The 12,105-nt window shown below is 56.2% G+C and overlaps 1 protein-coding gene and 1 long non-coding RNA gene across 2 annotated transcripts in view; one reads left to right on the top strand and one right to left on the bottom strand.

Moving 5' to 3' along the window:
• The window catches only part of LOC127036615 (uncharacterized), a 56,997-nt gene extending 50,253 nt beyond the window's left edge, over nucleotides 1-6,744 (bottom strand). Inside the window, exons 1-2 of the long non-coding RNA XR_007770193.1 lie at nucleotides 6,611-6,744; nucleotides 6,271-6,405 (exon numbers count right to left, since the gene is read on the bottom strand). This is a non-coding gene — a long non-coding RNA (uncharacterized LOC127036615). The remainder of the gene's footprint in view (nucleotides 1-6,270; nucleotides 6,406-6,610) is intronic.
• LOC127036605 (zinc finger protein 560-like) overlaps nucleotides 1-12,105 on the top strand; it is an 813,726-nt gene that overhangs the window by 606,440 nt on the left and 195,181 nt on the right. The window lies entirely within an intron of this gene.

The raw sequence follows: 12,105 nt of genomic DNA, 5'->3' as shown, positions 1-12,105 counted from the left end.
GCAGCAAGAGGTGGCTGAGGTGGCGGCCTGCCAGGGAGCTCCCTGGCACCTCTGGCTGCCTGGGCTGAAGGCAAGAGGGAGGTCCGGGCGTGCCCAGGGCCTCCTGTCCCAGAATGAGGCTGCAGTGCTTCCTGGTCCCCTTTTCCTACCCACCCCAGCGGGTTGTGGGAGAACATGAGGGAGGCTCTCGGGGCGCTGGGCAGCGCTGTGCGGCTGTCAAGGGAAAGAGCCGAGGCTACTGACTCGACCTGCCATTGGCTCGCTTGGCTCTGCGCGCCGTCAGCCGGGGCGGGCCAGGCTGCGCACGTGACTCAGGCTTGGGCAGCATGGCCGCTCTTTCCTGATGAGGCATGAGGCAGGCCAAGAGCTTTGCACAGCCTACAGGGAAGTGGGAGGAAGGCGTCTTTGAGCCGGCGTGTCTCGTCCGCTTCTCCCTTGCCACTTGGGCGGAGGCGGGAAAGGAGCAAAATGTTCCCAGCTGAAAGTTTTTGTGCTCGGCCTTGAGGATTAAGCCTGAGCCTCTGGCACGGCTGCTGGGAGACGGGTTTCTGAATGGCATCCAGCACGCTCTTTGGGCCACCAGCTGAAAGCACTGAGGCCAAGAGGCAGCAAAATGGGACTTCTGAGGCTCCCCGCAGGCCTCAGGGAAGCAACGAAGTAGCACAGGCTTATCACCGTCTCCGGGTGGGCTCAAACCACCATCCTTTCAGTTAACAGCTGAACATGCTGACCCATTGCGCCACAGAGACACAGACGGGCAAGGCTGTATGGAGCCCAAAAGTCGGGAATCAGCTCAGGGTATGCTCTAGCATATGCATACAGCTCTTAGACAAGCCACAGCAAGGAACTGGACTGGTATGCAGTGAAAGTTCTGTGGGAAGGAACCGAAAAGAGCACGGGGGCTGCGGTACAGCGCTTGCACATACTTTCTTTGGCCTGTTTTGCTGGAAGAGTTAGTAGGGTGAAATTCTTAGTCACAGGTCAGCAGGCGGGTTTATGCAAATTCTGGACTCTGGGACCAGAGCTGGGGTGGGGGTGGGGGGCACAATTTTTGTGGCACATGCACCACCTCTGCAACCAACCTTTGCTACCTCAGTCCATAACACCCCCCCACACACACACACAAAGAGCAGCCTTTTACTTCTCAGAACCAAAATATACCCTGAAAGAAATTGAATGGCATAACCTTAACCCTAAGGCAGTGGGGCTCCTCATGGTTGTGTGTTCCACAGTTTGATTTCACCCACCACGTATCAAGTGTGAACTTGTCAGGCACTAGAATAGCCTGAACATGGAGTCATAGACGTTCTCCTTAGGCATTCTGACTCTATCTTGCCACCCAGGTGTTCAAGCAGCCGGGATTCTTTTTGTATGCTTAGAAGGCATGCTGTCTCCATGAAGTTCAAGCAGCATCCCGGGGGGTGGGAATTATCTTCCTGACAGGGATTTTTATTCCATTCCCCCAGAGCTCAAGCTGATGGGGGCAAGTGTTTGTGCAGGTCTCTGCCTCCTTGTGGGTGCGTTACGGGGAGCAATCAACCAGGTCTTTTGTCCACGGATGATCCACAGTGGCTTGTCTGATGTCTCAGTAAGGGCCTTCTCTTGTTGGAAAGGAGATGACGCCTCTTCTGGTAACCTAGCATTTTACACTTCATAATGCTTCTCTCCTGACTGGTGGCAGGGTGGCGGCAAGGGGATTTACAGCTGTAGTGCCAACGCTTATAGATCACCTTACAACATGGGCTACGGCTATTATAGGTAAAAATAATGCATGCAGCAACTCACGAGCTTGTCATAAACTCTAAACACATTTTTATGAATCTAATGCCTGTTTTAACAACACTAACAAACAGGTGAGCAAGACTAGTTTCCAGCCATGCGTTTGTCACTTTTCAGTAAGGCCTAGGGGCCTTGGCATGAGTTGGCACCTGGTCTGCCAGTGTCAGAAGAGGATCTTCCCTCTCTTATCCCCAGGTGTCTGTACTGGGAGCAGTACTGTTCAACTTATTCATAAATGATCTGGGGAAAGGGGTAAACAGTGAGGTGGCAAAATTTGCAGATGATACAAAATTGCTCAGGATAGTTAAGTCCCAGGCAGCCTGCGAAGAGCCACAAAGAGATCTGACAAAACTGGGTGACGGGACAACCAAATGGCAGATGAACGTCGGTGCTCTTAAGTGCAAAGTAATGCACATTGGAAAACATAATCCCAACTATCCCTATAAAACGATGGGGTCTAACTTAGCTGTTACCACTCGAGAAAGAGATCTGGGAGTCGTTGTGGATACTTCTCTGAAAACATCCACTCAATGTGCAGTGAAGTGTTGGGAATCATTAAGAAAGGGATAGGTAAGAAGACAGAAACTATCATATCGCCTCAATATCAATCCATGGAACGCCAAGATCTTGAATACTGCATGCTGACGCGGTCGCCCCAATCTCCAAAAAGATCTATTGGAATGGGAAAGATTCAGAAAAGGACAATTAAGATGATGAGGGGATATGGACCAGTTTCCGTCTAAGAAGAGATTCATAAGATTGGGACTTTTCATCTTGGAAAAGAGACGACTAAAGGGGGATACGACGGAGGTCTATAAAACCATGACCAGTGTGGAGAAAGTAAATAAGAAAGAAAAAAATGCTGTGGCTCTTCGGCAGCAGCTCAACCACACTGCTTCTTCTGCGGCAGTTCAGCGGCGAGTCCTCCCTCCCTTCCTCTTTGGTAGACATTTGGTGGCAGCTCAAAGACTAAGATAGGGAATGGGGGACCCGCCGCCGAATTTCCGCTAAAGACCCAGACATGCTGCCCTGATACCGGACGGGCCATCCCTTTGAATTGGCTGCTCCAAGCACCTGCTTGCTACGCTGGTGCCTGGAGCCAGCCCTGCTCCCGTGACAAGCAGGGGCTGGTGCAGAGCGTGGAAGGGCAGGGAGATGACATCTCCTCTAATTGCGAGGCCCTTTCACAGCAAGGTCAGCACCTCCCTGGAGTAGTACAGACCCACCTACTCCTCCTGTTTTCTCCTGACACCAGCACCACCCTTCCCGGCACCGCCTCACGGCAGCACCTGCTTCCAGACTCGCACCAGAAATGGGAAGTCTGGGCCGGGCCTGGCAGCAGCTGTCAGGAAATGGAAGCAGGAGACACAACCACTCCCATGGTGCTGTGGGGTCTGTCCTGGCTGGTGGGAGATGGAGGCAGTGGACACTACCACTCCCATGGTGCCGTAGGGTTTTCAGGTGAGGTGCCTTCCCCAGGGTTCGGCTCCAGGGGAGGTTTGGCATCTTAAGGGACTGTGGGGGAGGCTTGGAGGAGGTTTGAAGACCAACAGTGAAGGAGAAGTTGGACACTGGCCAGAATACCAGAGAGACAAGGCAGGTGAGGTGATACCTGTTACTGGACCAGCTCTGGAGTCACACAGGGTCTTCTTCATGGAAGGAGAAAGGTGCTCAGAGCATCACAGTTCAATAGAAGGTGGAACGTTCTGCCCCAAACACCAGATTTTCCCCTACTTTCTTGAATGGGGGGGCTGTCCCCACTGTCCTGTAAACAGCCCCACCACGTAACTCAGAGGTGGCTGCATTTTAGCACCAAGACACCAGTGGTCACTGCTCCAGAGGAGATGGTACATACAGGCCACTGCCCTACAGGGCCACCAGACGTCACAGACTGTGCACTGTCTTAGCTGGCCACACATGTTACTGCCCCAAGAGGTGAGGTACACACAGGCTACTACTCAAACTGGGCACCTCGGGTCACTGCAGCAATGGTTGCGGGGAATACAGGCAGGGTACTGCCGCACATGGCCACCAGGTGGCACTGCTGCAATGGTGCTGGTGGGGGGGAGATGATAAACGGGCCACTGCCTGAAGTGGCCACTACCACAATGGCGTGGGGAGAGGGGGAGGGAGATACCAATAGGGCACTGCCACACCAGGGCACCATGGGGAGGTCACTGCTCCAATTAGTAGAGATACACATCGAGTAGTGCCCCAACTGGGGGCCCTACCCCAGAGACAGAGGGGGCTGGGGAGAGAAGAGGAAATCAAAGGCCACTGCCTCACTTAGCCATCGGGGTCACTACCTAAATAGGGGACACACACACACAGGGCACTGCCCCACCTGACCAGCAGGGGTCACTGCCCCAATTGGGGGATAGACAGAGGGTATTACCCCACAGGGATGCCAGGGATCAGTGACTGCCATACCTGGCACAGGAGTAGAGGGGATAGGGTGACCAGATGTCCCGATTTTATAGGGACAGTCCTGATATTCAGGGTCTTTTTCTTATGTAGGTGCCTATTATCTTCCACCCCATCCCAATTCTTCACACTTTCTATCTGGTCACCCTGCGGAAGGGGGAGGGGAGAGAGGGGGCTACAAAAAGGGCACTGCCATACTTGGCCACCAGTGCACATCCCTAGTGGGGGAGTGATACACACCAGAAGCAGGGCTCACTGCCACAAAGGGGCTGGAAGATACCCAGGGCACCGCTTGACACAGCCACCCAGGCACCCTGCCACCTTGGGGGAGGTGAAGAATACAGCTTGGGGACTGACTCCTCTGGCTACCAGTGGTCATAGGCCCAATGCAGGGGTTGTGGGGAGTAAATACACATAGAGGACTGCCCCACCTGGGAAACTCGAGTCACCGAGATGAGAGTGGGATACGCAGAGGGCTCTGCTCCAATGGCTGATGTACATACACGGCCCTACCTCACCTACCCACCAGCACTCACAGGCACAATGGCAGTAGTGGGGTCACACAGACAACTGACCTCAGTTGCCACCAGGGGTCGCTACAGCAATGCTACGGGGGATACATGCCAGGCACTGCTGCCCCTCGCCACCAGGAGTCACTGCTCCTCCAAGAAGGCAACTACAGAACACTCCCGTGCCTGGCCAGCAGGGGTCACTATCACTGGGGAGGGGCTATAGGGAAGCAGAGAAAGAGCAACTAACTACAGTGGGGAAAATCATAATTTCCTGGGGAGAAAGAACGGGCTCTGCTAGGATATCGCACCAACTCCGGCCAGGCTGGATACCAGCAATTCGGGGCTGGAGCAGCTCCAGCTAGAGGCTGGGCGGAGACAGGTGACCTCAATTTCTGCACTGAGCAGGCTGCTTTGGAAGCGAGGAGGGACAGGGAACCCCCAGGCCAGGGTCTTGCTGCCCAAGGAGGGGGAGATCTGCGGCACTCTTTGGAGTAGCTGGTTAAGCAGCCACGAGCCACATGCTTCTCCCTGCCTGAGCTCTCCAGGAGCACATTACGCACAGGTGTGCGCTGGATGTAGACACCAGTGTAACAACAGGGCCAGACTCTGCTGAGTGCTGCCTGCAAGAGACAGGGGCAGAGTCAGACGGGCAGATGGGGGCAGGAGATGACAGAGTCAGCGGCCATGAGCTGAACCCATCACAAGTCCAGCCTGTGACATCACCATCCGTCCCTACAGCTCTCCATCTGTCCTGCTGTCTGTCCAACCCTCAACCCCCCATCCATCCCCAATGTATGCCACACACCCCCCTTCACCCATCTGCCTCACAAACTCATCTATTTCCTCATGCATCCTGCTGTCCCTCTGATTGTCCCTGCAGTGCCCAGCACAAGGAAGCATAGTGGACCCTGAGCGAGGCTTTTGGGTGATGCAGTAATGGAGCTAGCGGGTGAAAGGGGCATCTCTAATCCCAGCCCCACTTCTCCTCTGCCCAAAGCCATGACCGTGAGCCCATCCCTCTCACTCTCAGACCTCACAGCCCCAAAGACATGACTGGCCATTCACACTGTGACCCAGTTACAGCAATGAGGTCTTCCCAAAGATAGGGGGTGGGAGGAGCAACCCCCTTATCCTGGCAGGCAGGACACATCCTTCCCAGTATGGCAGAGACCCTGCCCTTGGGCAGATAGACCAAGATGAGCCCATAGGAGACTGGGGGAGGGGGAGCAGAGGAAGAGAATGCAGGCAACTGAACATGACAGCTGTCCGTGAAAGGAGAGAGAGAGAGTTTGAGTGAAAGTTGGCCAACACAGAGAGAGAAACCTAGGAGGACGAAAGAAATTCACAACAGGGAGTCACCCTCATAGATCCAACTTTCTGCTAGGGAGCACACACCACTCCTGGCCAGAGAGATGATCAGCTCTTGCAAATGGCAACATCATCTCCCCTGAAGCCACAGCTAGTCCGGAAACCCACACCCAGGTAATGGGAAGTCCCTGCCTGGAGCCAGGAGGGCTGTAACCAGAGCCCTTCCCAAACCAGATACACATCTCACCGACAGAGACGGTTACTCTTGTCCCAGTTGGGCAGGTCTTGCCTGGCATCAACAGGATTCACGCTGTCACTGCTCTCGATCACTTTCCATCTCACCTCAGGGCTGGACTCCGTCCCCACGACTTCTTTTCCCTTGCTAGGAAACACAGCACAAGAGGAAAAGAAAAAGCAATGGTGGTGAGGCTCCTCTTCTCGCTACTCCCGCACCCCAGGGCTTCGGCTTCAACCCTCCTCCCATTCTGTCATCACAGCTAGAATTAGAAATCTGAGCCCGGGGCTCACACCTGCTTGTCTCCCCAATCCTAGGCCCTGTCCAGCATGTCTCCCTCCACAGAAGTTACCTGGCCTCATCTTAGACGCCATCTTCATATTGCTCTTCTCCTTCCCAGAGCTCCTGCTCTGCTCCTCAGACCTGTCTGTCCTCAGCTCTGCCGGCAGAGGGGAAGGGGCATGATGGGAACACACACGCCCCATTCCAGACACCACATTGCATCCACAGGGCCACCAAAACACCTCATCTTCGGCCAAAACCACACCCCACCTCGAGGGAGCAAAAAGCCTTTGTGAGCACAGCACACACAAGACAGGAAAAGATTAACACCCACACCCAGCCCAGCCAAAGTGGGAGCTTCCTCACCTTCCATGGGGCTCATGGATGGAGAAGTTTGCTGCGCTGTGGGGGTCCCTGAAGAACTAGCTCAGTATGTGAATGACTGGGATGTATGTGGGGGCCTGACTGTGGGTTGGAGTGTCCAGGAGGACCCCAGGGAAGGGAATAGGGGGATTAGGGATAGAGGAGGGTGGGGTTACCAAGGAGCATTGTGGGAATGTGGGATTTAGAGAGCCCAGAGTGGATGGGTGTCAGCGGTTGGATGACCCTACAGTGGTTGAAAAGGGGAACCTGGCAGGTTTGGGTGTAGCAGAGATTGAAGATGAGGAACCTCACACCCTGGGGATGGACTGGGGGAGTGGGGGGATGGGAAAAAGACAGCTCAGCCCCTCCCCCCGTTGCCCCCCCAGGCCCAGCGGGGGGGGGGGGTGAAGCTCTTTCACTCCGCGCTGCCTCTGCCCTGTGGCCCCCCCGCCCGGCTCCCACGGGCCCGGGGCTGCTCCCGGGGCAGGGGCTGGGCCTGGCACCTGAAACTGGGTGTCTGAGCCCCCAGCCCCCCCCCCCCCCCGTGCGGAGCCGCCGCTCCCCGTCTCGCCTCAGCGCCTCTCGGCCCAGCCCCGCCCGCCAGCTGCCCCCAAGCCCGCGTCCCCCCAGCAGCACCGGGGCGGGTCCCACTGGTGCCCCCCCCCGGCTCCCCGTGGCGGAGGGGGCGGGGGCAGCGAAGCCTCGGGGCGAGGGAACCAGGCCGGCACACCACGCGCCGAGTCTCTGTCCCGCGCTATCTCCGCCAATCAGGGAGCGGGGAGAGGCCCGGCGAACTGACGAGTTATGGCCCCTCCTCCAATAGAGGCCGCGTGTGAGAGGAAGAACTACGCTTCCCAGTGTGCTCCGGGAGGGGGCGCGTTGCCTGAGCAACCGTTCGCCACTTCCGCTCCGAGACGAGCCAGGAACTACAACTCCCAGCCTGCCCCGGGGCGCTTCCGTTCTCTCCGAGCCCAGGTGAGGGCAGGTCCCTGGGTCAACCTGACACCCCCCCCAACTCCGCCCCCAGCCCCGCCCCCCGTGCAGTGTATTAACCTGCTCCGCGTGGGAACGTGCCGCGCCGCTTCCCCCCTTTCAGCCCCCCGCACAAAGCAGCTGATCGGGGCGGGGGAGGGAGCGGGAGCGCGGGGGGGCGGAGGCCGAGGACCGGGGGGGGGGCAGGTCAGTGCCGGGTCTGTCTCTGCCCGGTGACTTGGTACATTTGTCTGCACCGCGGGGATGTTCCCAGCGCCCCTTGTTCGCTGGGGCTTTAACCCCCCGTCTGGGTGTGAGCTGGTTTCTGGGTGTGTCCGATGAGCCTTGTAACCGGCTCCTTGTCACTCCCCGAACTCCCGCTGTGCCCGGCCACCCAGCCCCGTCCTCCTCCCTCGGGGGAGCCCGGCTTTAAACCCCCTGCAGTGCCAGTGTCACCCGCAGACAAACCTGCCACTGAACCGAATTAATCCTCCCCATTCCCCGAACTCCGCCCTCCCCCCAAAGCCCTGCCCCTGCCACCTCCTCCTGGGGTCCTGCCCCCACACTGCCCCTACCCCCGACGTCCTGGCCTCACATCACCTGTTCCCCTAATCCCTGCCCCATTCCCCAAAGCCCTGCCCCTGCCCCCTCCTCCTGGGGTCCTGCCCCCACCCTGCCGCTACCCCCGACGTCCTGGGGTCCTGCCCCCACACTGCCCCTACCCCCGACGTCCTGGCCTCACATCACCTGTTCCCCTAATCCCTGCCCCATTCCCCAAAGCAATGCCCCTGCCCCCATCCCCCTGAGGTCCTGCCCCACACTGCCCCTAGCCCCGACGTCCTGGCCTCACATCACCTGTTCCCCTAATCCCTGCACCATTCCCCAAAGCCCTGCCCCCGCCCCCTCCTCCTGGTGTCCTGCCCCCACCCTGCCCCTACCCCCGACGTCCTGGCCTCACATCACCTGTTCCCCTAATCCCTCCCCCGCCCCCCTCCTCCTGGGTTCCTGCCCCCACACTGCCCCTACCCCAGACATCCTGGGCTCACATCACCTGTTCCCCTAATCCCTGCCCCATTCCCCAAAGCCCTGCCCCTGCCCCTTCCTCCAAGGCACCGCCTTCGCATTGTCCCTTTTCCCCAATACCCCACCATAACTCTGCCCCTTCCCCCAAATCCAAATTCCTGCATTGCCCCTCCCCATACACCCCTCCCCTGCACCCTTTCCCCAAGGACCCACCCCCGCCCTCACATTGCCCCTTCTCCAGAGTTCCTGCCCTTCAGCTTCCCTTTCCCCCCGAGAGCCTGACCCTGCACCGCCCCTTCCCTCTGAGACCTCTGCCCCTGCACCACCCATTCACCCGGGACCCCGCCCTCACATTGCCCTGAGACCCCGCCCCTGCACCACCCATTCACCCGGGACCCTGCCCTCACATTGCCCTGAGACCCTGCCCCTGCACTGTCCCTTCCCCCTGAGATCCTGTGCTCACATTGCTCCAAGGCCCCGCCCCTGCACCACCTGTTCCCTCTAATCCCTGCTCCCTCATCGTCCCTTCCCCCGAGGCCCCGCCCCTTCCCCCAACCCCCATCTCCACGTAGTCCCTTCCCCCGAGGCCCCGCCCCTTCACCACCCATTCCCCTGAATCGTCATCCCTACATCACCCCTTTGCCCGAGACCCCGCCCACACCCTTCCCCTTTGCCCCGAGACCCTCCCTCACACTGCCTCCTCCCCGAAGTCCCCAATGCCACACTGCCCATTCTCCCGATTCCCTGCCCCCGCACCACCCCTTCCCCCCGAGACCCCGCCCCTGCACCACCCATTCACCTGAGACCCCGCTCTCACATTCCCCCGAGACCCTCCCGCACAGCCCCTTCCCCCCGAGACCCTGTCCCTGCACCACCCATTCACCTGAGACCCCGCCCTCACATTCCCCTAGACCCCGCCCTCCCACTGCTCCTTCTCCTGGGACCGCGCCCCTGCACCACCCATTCACCTGAGACCCCACCCTCACATTCCCCCGAGACCCCCCTGCACTTCCCCTTCCCCCCGAGACCCTTCCCCTGCACCACCCATTCACCTGAGACCCCTGTCATAACTTAGTCCCAGATTTGGACCATAGCATCCAAAATATGGGGGTTAGCATGAAAACCTCCAAGCTTAGTTACCAGCTTGGACCCGGTACGGCTGCCACCACCCAAAAAATTAGAGTGTTTTGGGGCACTCTGGTCCCCACAAAAACCTTCCCTGTGGACCCCAAGACCCAAATCCCTTGAATCTCACAACAAAGGGAAATAATCCTTTTTCCCTTCCCCCCTCCAGGTGCTCCTGGAGAGATACACAGAAGCAACCTCCGTGAATCCAAGCAGAGGGAGTCCACCCTCTGTAATTCCAGTCCTGGAAACAAAAGCACTTTCCTCTTCACCCAGAGGGAATGCAAAATCAGGCTAGCAAATCCAACACACACAGATCTCCCCCTGATTTCTTCCTCCCACCAATTCCCTGGTGAGTACAGACTCAATTTCCCTGAAGTTCCCCACTAAAGAAAAACTCCAACAGGTCTTAAAAGAAAGCTTTATATACAAAAGAAAGAAAAATACATAAAAAATGGTCTCTCTGTATTAAGGTGACAAATACAGGGTCAATTGCTTAAAAGAATATTGAATAAACAGCCTTATTCAAAAAGAATACAAATCAAAGCACTCCAGCCACTATAGACATGTACATACAAAAACAACAAAACCATGTTTGGTACTCACAACTTGGAAACAGAAGATTAGAAAACAGAAATCACTTCTCAAAGCTGAGAGAAAAGCAGGCAGACAGACAAAGACTCAGACACAACCTTCCCTCCACCCAGAGTTGAAAAAAAATCCGGTTTCCTGATTGGTCCTCTGGTCAGGTGCTTCAGGTGAAAGAGACATTAACCCTTAGCTATCTGTTTATGACACGCCTCCCAAATTGCAGACAGTGGGGAAGCTCACTGGCGGCGATTTCCTTTTAGAACTTTAAAATAAACAGATTAATACAACACATGCACCTTTACATATACCACTAAGTATATAACTAACAAACTTCAACATTTTAAGAACACTTTTTAACTACTAGATTGTGGGAAACTCTCACGGGAGAGTGCATTCGCTACTTTGTTAGAAGCTCCTGTGATGTGCTGAATTTCAAAATTAAAATGTTGGAGTGCTAAACTGCAACGAAGAAGTTTTGTGTTGTTTCCCTTGGCAGTATGGAGCCACTTTAGTGCAGCATGGTCAGTTTGTAGTTGGAACCGCCGTCCCCAAACATATGGGCGTAGCTTTTCCAGGGCGTACACAATGGCATAGCATTTCTTTTCACTGACTGACCAGTGACTTTTCCTTTTAGACAGTTTTTTGCTGAGAAACACGACAGGATGGAAGTTGTGATGTGTTGCTTCCTGCATGAGCACTGCTCCTATACCACGCTTAGATGAATCCGTGGTTACCAGGAATGGCTTGTCAAAATCCGGGGCCCTGAGCACAGGGTCAGACATGAGCATTGCCTTAAGCTGGGTAAAGGCCTTTTGACACTCATCAGTCCACTTAACTGCATTTGGCTGGGTCTTTTTGGTCAGGTCGGTCAGTGGGGCAGCGATTTGGCTGTAGTGTGGTACAAACCGCCTGTAGTATCCGGCCAAGCCTAAGAAGGATTGGACCTGCTTTTTGGACCGTGGGACAGGCTACTTTTGGATAGCATCCACCTTGGCCTGTAGGGGGTTTATGGTTCCTCGACCCACCTGGTGCCCCAGGTAAGTTACTGTGTTTTGGCCTATTTGACACTTTTTGGCCTTAACAGTTAGTCCGGCCTGCCTGATGCGCTCAAAGACCTTTTCCAGGTGTAGTAGGTGTTCGGGCCAGGAGTCTGAAAAAATGGCCACATCATCGAGGTAGGCAACTGCAAATTCTCCCAGTCCTGCTAGTAGACCATCTACCAGCCTCTGGAAGGTGGCGGGTGCATTTCGAAGGCCGAAAGGAAGGACATTGAATTCATACACCCCCGCATGGGTGACGAATGCTGACCTCTCCTTGGCAGGTTCATCTAGTGGTACTTGCCAGTACCCCTTGGTTAAGTCTATTGTAGAGATGAACTGGGCCCGTCCCAACTTTTCCAATAGCTCATCGGTATGTGGCATTGGATAGTTGTCCGGACGAGTTACCGCATTTAGCTTACGGTAGTCCACGCAAAAGCGTATTTCCCCATCT

Source organism: Gopherus flavomarginatus, chromosome 18 (genome assembly GCF_025201925.1).
Source record: "Gopherus flavomarginatus isolate rGopFla2 chromosome 18, rGopFla2.mat.asm, whole genome shotgun sequence".
In the NCBI taxonomy this organism is placed as follows: Eukaryota; Metazoa; Chordata; order Testudines; family Testudinidae; genus Gopherus; species Gopherus flavomarginatus.
This window is presented reverse-complemented; position numbering and strand designations above follow the sequence as displayed.